Genomic DNA, 15,422 nt, shown 5'->3' on the forward strand with positions numbered 1-15,422 from the left:
AAAGGTATATGCAACGCTGCAGCGGGACCAGTCACATGCTTTTGGCATAGCTAAATTGGAGCTTCTGTGGGCCATCTGGCTTGTCTGTGACAACACAACAAAGCGTAAAGCTTTCCTGGCTACCCACTGCCCCAAACTCTACCTTAACATATTTTGTTTTAATTGTCCCTACCACGTGCCTATAGAACGGCCTGACACGATGTACTTGCACGAGGCTTAAACATGTATTGAAAGTAGTTTCACCCAAGGAAACATTGACCAGCCTATCTGGCGCACATTGTCCTTATTATTCAAAATTTCGTCACTTCAACCGGTATCATTTTTGCTTAGAAAGGAAGCGCGGTACTTGTATTTTGAGAAATGATTTATACATTATTTTTTCTTTTTGAGCACCTTACATAAGGTGCTATAACTAATAACCTTCTGTGCGTTAGTGCAGTGTTTTCCATCAGATCCCTAACATAAGTTCTCTTTTCTATCGTGTGTATGTTCCTACGCGTTTTTTCTTCACGATTTCCCCCAATTACAGATACAGACATTTATGCAGTCCTCATCTTCATTTGCGTTTCGTTCTTTTCCAGCCACCAAAGCCAGGAAAAAGTTAGTGGATGTTCCGTCGATGGGAAAGTCAACATTACTGTCGACCAACACGGTGCGTCATGAAAAACTTGCTCATCGCGAAGTAAAAAATTCTACAGGTGCGTATGAACGTTTTCACTGTTAGCCTGTGGTCAGCAAAGCAACGTTGAAGCGGACCTGGCTTTAGACAAATGGTATTTTTTTTTATTAGAGACTGTGCGCAGGAGGTTACGTTTGCCACCACCTAAGAGGCTAATGTCCTACGGGTTAGAATTTCCTAGCCCTATAGCGGTAATTCCACCCACTGTGAGGTGCCAAGCACATGCAACGTTCCTTGATGTCGTGCTTATTGTCGAAGTTATTGCTGCCTTCATCACGTGCGCATTCATTGCTTGGCGTGTGCCTACACTGTCTTCGTGAGTACCGAAGATGTACCTCCGTAGCCTTATAGGAACGTCTTGAGTGCCGGCTTGGGGCACATTTGTACCACTTGCACACATACGCTGTTGTGGATCCCTCAATGCAGCTCTCATGCCGCCAGCTCTATCTTAACAGCGGAGCTGTTCTAATTCGAGCCTTCACTGTCCGTTGTCCGGTATCATGAAGGCGGGCAGGTTCCGGAGCACCTGACCAACTACTACTCTATCCTTATGCTTGCCATTCTCTTCCTCTTCTTTAGGTCATTTGTTACCGTCAGAATATGTACGACGCGTCCACGCGCGTGATGAAGACCAAGGACACACACACAACGATGATAATATACAGTTGAAGAAGTAGCCCACAACAAACGAGGGAGCTCGCACAAGAGCGGCAGCGCCAACGTTGCGCCAAGCCCGAGCTTTGAGACCGAGAAGCGCAACCAAAGCGCCAGTGTAGGGAAGCCGCTTCCGCCGAGGATCGAGAACGGGAAGCGCAAGCCAAGCGCCGGTGGAGGCAAGCCGACCCTCTCATTCAAGGGAAGGCAACCCAAGCCGAGCGCCAGCAGAGGCAAGCTAAGCCCCAGCATGGAGAGTAAGACGCCCAGCAGAGAGGTCGGCGCAGCGATTCCTCCCACGGACGGTGCTGCTGGATGGTTCAGGAGAAAATTGCTCGACCCTGAGTGTGGTAAAAGCTGCAAGGCGTGTGACGGACGGTGGTTTGATCACAACCTTGAGCAATCCAAGAGTGTCCGCAATCCGGAACCGAAGCTCGAATCTAGCGAAACGACAACGAGACGAAAGGCTTTCGTGAAAAACGCGCTAAGCACGAGTTCAAACTTGAGAAAACGACCACCAGATTCGCTGCTTCAGTTTTCATTTCCTGGAACTGGCTTTACTTTTTACTGAAGAAACAAAGTGCCCGCACACTCGATTAACAAGACCCTAATGAACAATGTCATCAATTCCACTACACTACCTTGCTGATACTTATTTTTTGAAATTTTCATATGCCGTAAACCACTTTTAGCGTTTACAGCAAGTTTTAAAACACCAAGAACATCTTTTATTTGTGTGAGAGTGGTTCCTTTTTTTAACGCACATATTTAGATGGCAAAGGAATAATTGGAGCAAGCCCAGAGGTTGCGGTTACTCACAGTCGTCTTCGCCAATTCAAGAACGGGCATGATTCTCAGGTCATTCGGAGGTTCCTAAGAAATGGGCTCCTTCTTTCATGTGGGGCATTGGCCGGTATTCTGTAGATAATTCACATCCTGCAGGCGAAATAGGCATAAGAAATTTCTGAAAACAGCAAACCACGGGCCCTGGGACTCTTAGAACACTCTCTGAAGGATGATACATCCAAGTGATTCCAGGTCAATATAAAAAGCAGAGGTAGTCATCTTAGTAGAAGTAGTGGTAGAGGCAGCAAGGTGAGTAGTGGCTGTCGTTCTTAATTTTTCTGCAGTTGCGGAGGTATTGCTGTCATATTAGTCTTCCGAATGCAAACTGCCATTGCGCCAATATTGGGCCAAGGCCCTGTCAATAAGTGCTCTGAGAAATCTCCTCAATCAAATAATTAAATGCATTTGTACACGTTTTCTTTTTTCTGGCAAACAGGATGGCGGCCTACTAAATCTAGCTGCGGCGGCACACGAATCCTTCGTGGGGCTCTTTGATGCCTGAGTATGTTGGGCGTGAAGTAACAGAGCCAAGAAAATATGTCTTCAAAATATGGTTTCAAGAAGGTTATAGACCTCCTTCACCCCGCCATGTTACAAACCTGCGGTGGTGCGGTCGTCGGTACGGACTTAGCCACGCTAGTGAGTCGGTCGGCGTGGCCAACCTCGCTGAGTGCTTCCGTTCTTTTAGTTCCCGTGGACTTTTTGCGATTTTGTGTATGGTTAGCAGTGCCGCAAAGAAGAAAAGAGTGTGTCGAGAAGCGTCGTTGCGGTACGTTGCGCCAAAAGACACATAAAAAAATATTGTTTTCATAGGTTTCTTGCTACTGCAAAGTGCGGAAAATAATGGGCCAAGGTAAAAAAGAGAGGGCTGGATGCCGACACCAACTCCATTATGATCTGAAGTGAAGGCGCTAAAACGATGGACGACAAGGAAGAAACACACACCCAGGGCGCCCTGTGTGTGTGCGTGTTTCTTCTTTGTTCTCCGTCGTTTTAGCGCCTTCACTTCAGATCATGCTTAACGAACACGCCCAACTATCCATCCTAACAACTCTACTATTTATGCATACCACGCTACTTGATTTCTGATACGACTTATACGACTAACATGGCCAAGATGGCTAAGAATTCGCAACGAATGCTTTAGTCGCTGCAGAATTTGTACTTATGTAACTCATTACTGCCACACACTAATAAAACGAAAGCCGTTTTCTTCAGACAGGGCGATAAGGTGACGTCTGATGGAAACCTATCGCTTAAAACCACCTCGTTTGCAATGCTAGCGTTTTATGTAGACCAAAATCTTGGTCTGTTTTATTGCAAACATAATTCTTGCCCACTTCAGGTGCTTTCGATCTATCTATCTATCTATCTATCTATCTATCTATCTATCTATCTATCTATCTATCTATCTATCTATCTATCTATCTATCTATCTATCTATCTATCTATCTATCTATCTATCTATCTATCTATCTATCTATCTATCTATCTATCTATCTATCTATCTATCTATCTATCTATCTATCTATCTATCTATCTATCTATCTATCTATCTATCTATCTATCTATCTATCTATCTATCTATGCGCTTACGCCAACACAGTGACTCAAGTGCCAGCTTGGGTCTCTAGAGATGGGCTCACATTCGTGATGCCATCGTTCCGTCGTCTTCGCTCCAGCTTGGTGATTGTACCGTCGCCATTCCGTCACAGTCAGGCCTTCTATGCTTACCCAGTGGCCCCAGTTTCCGAATATTTTGAAATACAAGGTATGTGCTCATGATGGAGATGTCATCGTCGCTGGCATCACCATAATCGTCGTTGCGCCATCGTAGTCATACTCGTTTATGTTAGAGCCGTCGTCACACCACTGTCATTATACGGTCGTCACCTCATTGTCGTCATACCGTCCTCATGCCTTGTCGTTGATGTGTTGTCCTTACAGAGTTGCCGTGCACTTCTTCTCATACCCTCATCGTGATAACGTCCCAGCCTTTCCAATGTGGTGATGCTAACATTATGATCCTTCTCTGGTCATGCCATCGTCACACCTTGTGGTCATGCTGCCATCGTCACGCTGTTGTTTTACCATCATCACGAATTAAGCAACCTCATCTTATTTTCCACATGCCATCATCGTCATACCACATACGTCGTTCCATCAACGTGAATCTTCAGTCGCGAATATGCTGCCAATGTCATTCCATTGGCGTCATTGCTTCGTATTCAAACGGTTGCTATTACGCATCTGTTGTCATATCATCGCCATTGTGCAATACCCTTCGCGCAATCGATCTATCTTCACTTTGTCATTGGACACTCGTCATTACTGTCGTCATACAGGGTTGGGGATGCAGCGGTCGTCAGGCCATTGCCATATTACACTCGCCGTCATCCCATCGTGCTGATACCGTTGTCGTGCCATCTTCGTCATACAGTTGTAACCATGCATTTCTTCCCACACCGTCATTGGGATGCCGTCGTTATTGTTCCATCTTCGAATCTCTAACTTCGACATCCTACTCTAGTCGTGGGTGGTCGTGACGCAGTCATCGTCATACCATTGTTGTTATGCCTTCATAATCAAACCGCCTTCATCGATCCATCGATGTGCTTTCTTCGTCATTTCATCCAAATTATGCTATCGTCAATGAATCGTGATTATGCCAACGTCATTCCATTGTGGTCACGCATTCTACGCCAACCTAGTGGCCTCACTTTTTTAGTAGGTTCAACTACAAGGACTCGTTGTGAGGACATCGTCGTCATTCGATCATCGTTACTTAAACTACATCAGTCAACTCCATCTTGCTGTCGCATTCACTCTATGATCGTCAACAAGCTTCGTGATACAGTGGTTATCACGTCATTGTGGTCATATACTTGTAATCGCCCATTATGCTCATACCGTTTTCACGTCATCGTCGTTTTAAATTTGTCATCCATTTGTTGTAATGACGTCGCCGTGATACCGCCGTGGTCGTTACGTCGTTGTCCTTCGAACTTCGTGATCCCACAGTTGTGAAGCAATTGTCATCGCGTCATCGGCGTCAGACAGTTTCGTCACACGTTGTCGCGATGCCGTCGTTATTGCGCTCTCGCTTAGCAATTTTAGTCACCTCCCCACCGCCATCTCATTTTCTCTATGTCGTCGTCGTCATACGGCCATCATGGTTTCGTCGACGTCAACGTTAGTCACTCGATCGTGATTACTCGCCGTTTTCTTTCCACTGTTGTCACTGCGTCATCATCACACCGTCGCTACCATGCATCTGTCTCGATTCCATCGTCGTCATGTCCGAGTAGTGGTCGTGCCATCGACGTCTCTCCAGCTTTGTCATCCAGGTCGTCATACCATCATGGTCATACAGGCTTCGTGATACAAGCGTCGTCACGCCATTATCGTCATGCACCTGTCGTCACCGTATTGTCTCCAGACTGTTTTCATGCATTGGCGCCACTGTGGGTTCGTTAAGCAGTCCTCCTCATGCATTCATTGTCCTTCTTCTTAGTGATACCGTCGTTGTTTATTTATTCCTTGTCACTCTGACTTTGACATCCTACCATCGTCATGGGGTCGTCGTCATGTCATCTTCGTTGATTTATCGGTGTCAATTTTCGTCGTCATTATATCGTAATTAGGCTGTAATCAATCTATCGGGATTATACCACAGTTGTCATTCCATCGTAGTCATTGCTTCGTGTTCAGGTAATTCCTATCATGCATTCGTTGTCATACCATATTCATCGTGCCATCGAGGTCATGCCATTGTTGTAAATCCCGCTTCGTTATTCGGTTGCAATCTTATCGTCGTTATCATGCCATGGTTGTCTTCTCTTTCTTCTCGTGCCATCATCATCGTGTTGTCATCGTTGTTGCACGGTCATATCAATGTCGTCATGCCACCGTGCTCTTACTTCGTTTGTCGTTCCATATACATCATCCCTTCTTAGTAACTCCATCTTTGTCACAGCATCCCGGTGATACAGTCGTCGTCACGCCGTCATGCTCGTGTGTGACCTTGGGAAGTGGGTGCTATAGCAAAGTGGGACGATACAGGAGTATGTCTCATATAGCCGATTCAACCAAAGACTAACAATGAACACTACATACCTTAAATAAACGTGATTGCAGAATTACAGTGGCCAGCTACTTTGCTCAACTGCTAATTGCCTTGCCGTCGGCGTTCGTCGTTAAATGAGTTCGGCAGTAATTTTTGCAGAACACTTATCTTTGTACAATCATGTTAACATCATTGCCGACAAGGTGTAAAAAAGTCTGAGGTTTATTATTAAGGTGGCAATACGTCCTGCTCGAACAGGTCAAACAATGTTTCATGTAGTCTTTGTTTTCCTCTGGTTTTGTTGCTGCTTCTTAGTTTTGGCGGCTACAAAATTGATTATTCGGGACAAGTACACGTGCATAAGAAGCATGCTCTTCACCACACTTTCTATATTATCTACAATGCTGATATCACATGAACTTTTTGAACCCTCGGTGTAATTTCAATCACAGGGTTTCATTCTAACGCACTTCTAATTAGATACATATTACTGACCTGGGAAGGAAATTTTTTTTTCCAACGGATGCATGTTTCAGGTAGCAGAGGGTTTATAACAAAACTTGGCACTGAGTGTGGTTGGCACATAATCTTATATAATTTGCGCTTTCTGCTTCATAAGTTGGGCGCGAGCTTTAGAAAAGAACGTTATCATTACTGCATGCCTTTATATTTATTGTCGCATTTCCATATAAGGAGTATGCCTAGTATATATATATATATATATATATATATAAGGAAGTGTGTGTGTGCTGGTAAATGGGGTTCACTTGTTTCTATCTTGTGAAGACAATTCGTATCCCTGTGCACATATTTTTATGCAAGCATCTGCATTTTGTCCACTGTCTGTAAAACGCAACCAAGCTTCGGGAGCACAGACCTCTAATCAAGCTTTCTCAGGTTTGTTGCGGTGTTCACTACATTTGATGGGAAGTTTTAAAGTTTTCAAATGTAACAATATTTGCTCTCCTAATGGCTTACTGTACTTAAAAACTACTCCGATCATTGCACCTAAGAGCCATATGATCATCAAACTATTTCACAGCCCAACATAATTGACCATTTCTCTTGATATGTAAAAAAACGCACATTCGCATGCACAGCTTGTGAAACTTTTTCAGCGTCCGCCGGAAAACGGAAGCAATTCAGACGATGTATCCAGCCACCGGATCATGGAATCTGCCAACCTGTGAAATTGGCTTATTATTTTGATGTTAATTCAAGAAGTTGTAAGCCGTTCGTCTCGGGTGGTTGTCTGGAAAACACTAACCGTTTTGCCACAGCGAGGCAGTGTCATAACACGTGCCTGCGTAAGTATATGTATATTCCATTTAACTGCATGCAGCCAGAAGTTCTTTCTGTCCTACCTATGAATTCAGGAAGCATCCCTAGACTAATTATCCTTACACTGCTTCATTGCTTGCGTTCCATCCTGCAGATTAGCGATGCGAGTAATATTTTTGAAAAAGAGGACACTGCTCATCCTAAATGATCAATTTTTTAATATAGTTCAAGGGTAATTGCTCGCCGGCTGCAGGTAAACCAATTTAAACGCAATGTGGCTTTTAAAATTGAAGGAGGGACGTGTATTGGTCACAATTATTGAACCGAGGGTAAGCAGAATTCATATTTGCCATTGGTGCACAGAGATAGATGCTTATGGTCCTTCTCATAATCAAAAACAACCTTCCTGATCCTGACGACTATAGTCGCGTGGCGTAAGGTAAAATAGATGCAGCAAGGCAGCAAGTGCCTGGAATGCAATAATTGTGACTTTGTTGTAGCAGCTCAGTTTGTTACGACAATACTGCAACATCAGGTGGCGAAGTTCAATGTCGATGTTTGAGTTGACGCTACCATACTTCCGTACACAGCTACCCCCATTTATTAGCAAGATTTCTCTAAAGGTCACGAACGAAACATCGGCGGTCACATTTGAAATGAAATGAAATGTTTATTTCCTTATTATTGTACACAGTAACAAGCACTTTTGGGACCTGTAGCCGAAGGCTAGGTGAAAGTCTGATAAATAAATACAAAGGAAATCCTAGCACAGCAAAGAACAAAGAAAGAGCAATAATAATTGTATATACATGGTTGTTGATTGTAAACTCACAAGTCAACAAAAGGTAAGTCGACAAAGAACGCGAAACAATTATCGATCAGTACTGAACAGGTTGACAAAACCTAATTTTTGAATTAGGTTTCGTTTAGAAGCTATTAGTTTGTAAGACGCAATTGTTTTTTCCTTCGTACAGATATATTATGGACTTCATGATTTCTCCGTCTTTAACACAGAAAGAAAATATGGTCTCAGGGCATTAGGAAATCTTGAGGTAATAATAATTCCCACTGGAAGTTTGTTCCAGGTTCTAATGCGTGTTACCTGCAGCATACACTCTCCATATACATTGCTACATGGTGCGAGTATAAAATGGCCTTCAGTTACACATCTTGTATGACGTCATGATGAGTAAAATATGTGTGAATTGAAGGAGTGGTTGAATCTAAAAGCCCTATAAACAAATAATGTAATGCTCTGCTGACGCTACTAGTCCAATGATAATATTTGATATTGGTGGAATAATGGGGCAGTGTGACCGTAATACTTAGAATGAGACATGATTCCAATTGCGTGTTTGTGGAGCTTGATAATGGGATTTAACATGGTTTTTATAAGCCCATCCCCACCAGTCCATGCAATACCACATTGCGCCGTACGCGGGACCTCGTAGAGAGATTTCGGCAAAATTTCTAAAGCGACTGCTCCGCATGTCGTAACAATTTTGGTAGGTATAACTGAAACCGTCTTGACACTCTTCAGAAGCACTGTCAACTTTGAGAAAAGCATTTCGAGCAAGCATTCCTGCACACTTAGCATAAGGGTCTGCAATTTGCAAGCACTGCAAATTAAAACAAAGGCGTACAAAGCATCACCTAACGAGCTCCTGAGCAACATTCTCTAAACGTCAAGCATTGCGTGGTATATGATACGTAGCAGATATTACCAGTTCTACTACTATTAGCGCACCACTGCTGCACGTAATTGGCATGCTCACGGGGACGTATGCATAGACGTAAACAAATATAACTTGAACAACGGCATGTAATATCTAATACACTTACCGTCAGTATGATATTGTTTCTTGTAATGGTAATATTGTATTAGACTAGCCTGTAACAACAGAGTATTCGAAATAGCCAGCCTGTAGTTTGACCATGCATTTCCGAAATTACATACACGGGCACATAACTTACACAAGGCCAAATAGTAATCCAATATACGGTAATCTACACTATGTTGATCGATGATCACCGAAGGTGCATACTACTTCGCCCCATGTTTACCTAAAATAATTTACTGCCTTTCCGTTCTGTGAAGAAGGATGACAAGCGAAGCTGTGAATGTGCGGTGCTCACTGGCGAAGTGCACTTCCCCCACGTGTCGGCTCGGTATTGCACAATTTTACGGATCAGCCAACGTATGGGTAGTGCTTAACGGCTGCTTCACCTCCACCTTGGGTCTTGCCTACATTGCACTACCTACGGGATAGGCCCACGTATGGCGAATGCTTAACGCCTGCTTCACCTCCGCCGCAGGTCTGCCAGGCATTGCAACATCTTCGGGATCGGCCCACTAATGGGAGTGCTTAAGACCAGCTTCACCTCCTCCGCGGGTCGGCCCTGCTCCTCCGTGCTCCGCCACGGATCGGCCCTGTGTTGAATTATCTTAGGGATCGGTACACTCATGAAAAATAGTTGGTCTATGTCCAAGGAGAAGATCCGCCAGAGTCTAGCCATAAGCAGCTTCGCTGCTAAAAGTGCCCCGTAAGTACTGCACAACTGATACGCACAAGAGAACCGCTGTACGTTTACAGCTCATGCCAGTGTTCTAATGGCAACTGTGCTCAGGTTATACTACACCCCTGTTGCAGCTAAGCTGTTACTGACTAGTTCCCCCAGGATCGTGTCCTTGTGTAGACTCAAAATCGCGAGGATAGTACAATGCCTGGCCGACCCGCGACGGATGTGACGCAGGCGCTAAGCAGTTCCCATACGTAGGCCGATCCCGAATATGGTGCAATACCGCACCGACTCGCGGTGGAGCTGATGCAGCCGTTAAGCACTCCCCATACGTACGCCTATCCCAAAGTTAGTGCAATGCCGGGCTGACCCGGAGCGGAGGTGAAGCAGGCATTAAGCACTCTCCACACGTGGAGCGATCCCGAGGGTAGTGCAATGCCGGCCGACCTGTGGCGGAGGTGAAATTCGTCAGTAGGGGCCCATATACGCAGCTTTGCTGGTCATCCTTCTTCACAGAGTTGAGGGGCACTAAGCTTCTTGCTTGTCTTCGTTTTACTAGCGCTTAACTGCTATAAAAATTGCAACCTAAAGCACCTGTGAAAACCTAATTGAGCCGTAGTGGTAGCTTACTGGCTACGGTGCGGCGCTGCTAAGCAAAATGTCACGGACTAAGATCCCAACCGAGGCGGTGACATTTGAATGGGGGCGAATTGAACTGTCTAAGGACGCATTGAGAAGGACCCGGGCGCATCCCTTTGATTTATGTGTTTTGTGAATGCTTCCAGAACTTAAAGCTATTCCGAAGAGCGACGAAGGGGCAGGACTTGAACGAGAAAACAACACGCAGCAGCTGACGTGTGTTGTTTTCTCGCTGAAGTCCTGTGCCTTTGTAGCTCTGCGCAACAGTGTTATGTCCAACATCATTTTGCAAACAAACACGTAAAAATAAGCTTCCAGAAGGAAGTACTAAAGTATTACAAAAAATAAATACGTTGCGCACACAGAAGTACTTGCTATCTTCAGCACTTCTCCTATTACAGCCATGTATTGATCAAGGACATCGAATAGCTGAGAAAAAAATTACACGAGCGAAAGAAGCATAAATGAAGGACAAGTAGGTCGATCTGGAATGAGGACGGTTGGCTAAATGTGGTCGTTTTGGTAGGTACCTGATTATAGACATGAAATGTTAAAAGATGCAGTCTGTTCCTTCCGTAGTTATTCATTGTTGAAAATGGGGCCGTATTTTTAAAATTCCACTGGGCGTTAATTCATTACCGCACCTATGGAAAGTAAAAGGAGCCCATTTTCGTGAATATGTTGAAATCGAGAAGTCTTCTTCCATATGGCAAGTAAATATCGGCAGTTAATTGTCCTTCAAAATATTAATGTGTGTTCCTTCAAAATAATAATGTGTGTGAAAATGAACTTTTTTTGTAACCTTTACACATCTTTTTTTTTTTACTTTTAGAGCACGTGTTGAAATTGTGCAACTCAAGCCTCCCATGACTTTACTTATGTAGGCCTGTTGTTGAAAGTAAATTGGCGACTTTCTCTTCAGCCTATGTTCCTGCGTGGATCATTTCATGTATCAATGGTTTCGAATTGTGCTCTAGAAATTTGAACCATTATTGCTTGTTTGCAGCGAGCGAGAAACAACGACCACGTTGTCACGTGCATCCGAATTCTCAACTATGCGAAGGCCGTCAGCAGTTCTGGGCCTTCGATTACTACAGGAACATCTGCCGTCGATTTAGGTTCGGCTATTGTGGAGGAAGTATGAACCTTTTTCCAACGTGCGAGGCGTGCATGACTACATGCAGCAGTAAGTATGCAATTTTTCCTTAGCGCAAGCGTATGCTCTCATCATCGGTACACTAGCGAACGCGTCCTTTCATCCGCAATTATTGAAGTTCATTTGCAAGGTAAATGAGTTGAAGTGGATGTGATAATAATTACCAATTCTTCTTGGCCGTCTTACCTCAATTGTTGTAGAGGAACATGCAGTCAAATTTCTTGTTAAGTATGCCTCATATGGGCCGCAACCGTGGGGCACATATGTGCGCAAAGCTTGGACAACAATTAAAGTGTCATGCAGCAAGTGATGGAATGAAAAATGATAGGTCTAACATTCCGAGACCGGAAGACATCATTGTGTAGAGAGAACGGGAGAAGGTGACATTGTTCTCCAACTTAAGCCATATAAATGGGGTAAGGAAAATCATGTAAGGCGTAGGAAAGTTAACCATTGCTGTACTACAGTTGTCAAACGGGTCTCAAAGATAGAAAACATGATTGGCAAAGTCGCAAAACTGATATGAACAAATGAGGCCTAGAGTTGTGCAGCTGGTGTAGGAGAATCGTAATTGAAGTTCAAATAGCGAGGCCGTCACCCCGCAGTGAACATAATATAGCCTTATTACAATTCTACAAGGATAAGCTTACTTTACAGAACAATAGAAATTATCACTTGCACTATTTTGGCACTACAAATAAACAAGCAACCTTCAGAGAAGAGCACCTAGTGAGGATGCAGGCCTGCTAAAGCCCTTGAAGGTTCTAAGCCTCATCAAAAATTGCTTCAAGGGCTGGCAGTTCAGTTCAGACGCGTGAAATAGAGACAAGTCTCAGGCTAACACAATCGCACTAGTGGCGACACACTCCTCGCATATTTCTGGGCACCTTCCGTCTTATCATCTGGCCCAGCATAACACAGCTGCACGCTGGACTGCATGGTCGATAAAACATAGCGCCACCGCCATGTCACCCGAGGTATGCGTCACCAACGGTGTCTATAAAAACAGGCTGCCTGGCTGAGAAAGACCGCTTTCTACCTTCCGCTACTGGGACGAACGTAGCGTTGGTATGCCCGTCCGCTGCCATCGTTAGTCGAATAGAGAATCGTTACGTTTTTATGTTGGGATTCGTCCTTCGGCAGACAAGACATCCCACACACTCACCGTGAGAGAGCAGTGGTTTCTGCGACAAATCACAGTAGATAGGAGGTTTTAACATTTTGTTACTTCAGTATACGGTAAAACAAAGTACAACATAAAGAACACTGACACACGTGACACATATTAGTTTGTCCTTTGTGCAACAGTAGCGCAGTAAGCATACCATGTCGTAGCAAGTAGCCCAACTCGAATCCCTATTACTGGTGAGTAAACATTGTATAATTTTTTAGTGGTGAGTTAGTTTGTAACTATAACTTTATATAATGGAAAGTGGTTGTTTAGGGAAAAGTATTGCAAATTTGACCACAGAAATGTCTGAGATTACGTTTTCGCATTTTAACACGAAATTGTATCATATCAGGGTCCACCACGACCTTCCTGTAAGGAATGTAACATCTGCAGGAACGCGTAAAATATACTCTTTCTTGACAGGGATGGCGCCGCCATCTGGGAGCGGTGAAGCGAAGTACTGCATCATGCCACTAACGACTGCGGGCAGTGACCGGTTGGGTAGTCTCAGCGCAGCGGTGGCTTGAACGCGTGTAGCTTGGTGTAGGCGGCGTAGGCCTTCTGCTGAGGTGACGACGCCATATCCGCACACGTTTTGTCTGTCGCGTCAGACAAGCCTGTGACGCCTCATCGCCTACGGAGTGCAGCTTCAACATGCATCAGCAATTATTACATGCCACCTACTGATTCGCTTGCGATGGCACGAACTATTAAAACTGCCACGCTAAGCGGCGCAGAAAGCCAACGACGTTGACTGACGAATCTCGCTTTGGTCTGACGACGGACATGCTATCGTGAAACAGAACGCCTTAACGTGTTCGCAGAGCACGAAATAAAATTTATAGCCCTCTTTTGAGGGCATGCGGGCATATGTCGAAAAAATAAACAGGTGAAAAACGGTTCAAGTAAAACACGTAGTTAGGTTGTTAGAATGAGCTTCTCTCGAAGAACAGAAAACAATGGTACAAAATAAGCGAAATATACTGAGAATGCCTTAATTTCAGTCGCATTGTGAGATCTCGACCAGCAAAAAGGTTCAAAAATAAAACAAAACTACGCGAAGCATGCCCGCCATAAATTAGAACAGCTTCAAATGCACGATGTTAACCTTCAGACGCTCCAATGAGTGCTCGCATATCTTCCACATCAATTATGAAAGCCCACCTCAAATTGTTATTATATCGTAGTATATTTCCTCTCATTATGATTGCACGCACTCAAATTTTGAATGTCAAGTGAATCAAGTCACTCTCCACTCTTTCACCTAAATATTGCGTTTTCACCCCTATCCTGTTTCAACTGAAGCCTCATTCAGGAAGAGAGAGTTTTTTTTCTCTTAGTACAGAGCACTGGTAACATCTCTTTGGCGGCTGTATATGTGCCAAAGTCTTCACACATCCCATTTAGGAAGCTTAGGATGTCCGACGTTGCCTTTACAATTGCACATCATGCAGGGACGCACGACTTGGGGCCGGAATACTTGCTAACATATATTTTTCTTTTAATCTATTGCCGCTGGTGATAGCATACCCTATAATATCCAGTACAAGGAATTGATGGGTGGCTATATTCTGTAGGGCAACGCAATAGAGTGGAAAAGCCTCCTTCAAGTGTTTCGCGAAACCTATGCAATGTCTTCAGTTCTACGTGGCATCAACTCACATCTATAGTGCCTTCGTGAAATAGAAACTGCAGTTCACCAGCAAGCACAATAAATAAAAGAAGTAAAACAAACATTTTTTTTTTAATTTCGTAATAGTGAAATAAGTGATCAATATTTATTATAGACAGCATTCATACTGATGTACAAGTCTCACTAAAGCATCATCCAAACACCAGGGACGATGTGAATCAAAGCCATTTTAACACACTGCTTTAGCTACCTTGAATAAAAATATGTGGTCAGTCAGTAAAGTATAATTCATGCAACTATAACACGTAGCTTACTTGTCAAGGAATTAAAAGGGGGTCTGTTGAAATTCCCCAGTGCATATTGCAATGATGGTAGCATTTAAAAATATGATTAAACATGTCGGTCAAGAAATGAGAAAAAGCGGTAGTTTCAATTCCATTGGTTTGTGTGCGAGATTATAAATTATTCGCAGGATGCTACAACGGTTATATTTTTTTTCTTGTGTTTATATTTACGGTTCTTGTCTTTTTGTTTGTTCCAGCTTTAAACGGAAATAAGTTTTGTCGTATGGTGTACGAGGCCATCTGGAAGAGGAATAATCATGGATAAAAACAACCCGCATAACTGCCCATATAAAGTGACTGCCTTGATGCGCTTCTGCGACATAATGAGTTGCACGAAATATTGTTTTTCTGCTCACCGTAACAAGAACATACCTTTCAAACATAGAAATTTTGAACACGCTTTTTTAGCTTCTTTGCAACGCATCAACTAATG

The 15,422-nt window shown here is 43.8% G+C and overlaps 1 protein-coding gene and 1 long non-coding RNA gene across 2 annotated transcripts in view; one reads left to right on the forward strand and one right to left on the reverse strand.

The window, feature by feature from the left end:
* Positions 1-15,422, reverse strand: part of LOC129385587 (uncharacterized) — a 274,694-nt gene that overhangs the window by 213,898 nt on the left and 45,374 nt on the right. The gene's annotated exons all lie outside the window — the stretch shown is intronic.
* LOC129385589 (uncharacterized) lies at positions 587-15,389 on the forward strand. Its single transcript, XR_011895555.1, has 4 exons — positions 587-698; positions 7,364-7,552; positions 11,692-11,871; positions 15,187-15,389. It is a non-coding gene; the product is annotated as an uncharacterized lncRNA (long non-coding RNA).

The sequence above is a fragment of the Dermacentor andersoni genome, chromosome 7, assembly GCF_023375885.2.
Source record: "Dermacentor andersoni chromosome 7, qqDerAnde1_hic_scaffold, whole genome shotgun sequence".
Lineage (NCBI taxonomy): Eukaryota > Metazoa > Arthropoda > Arachnida > Ixodida > Ixodidae > Dermacentor > Dermacentor andersoni.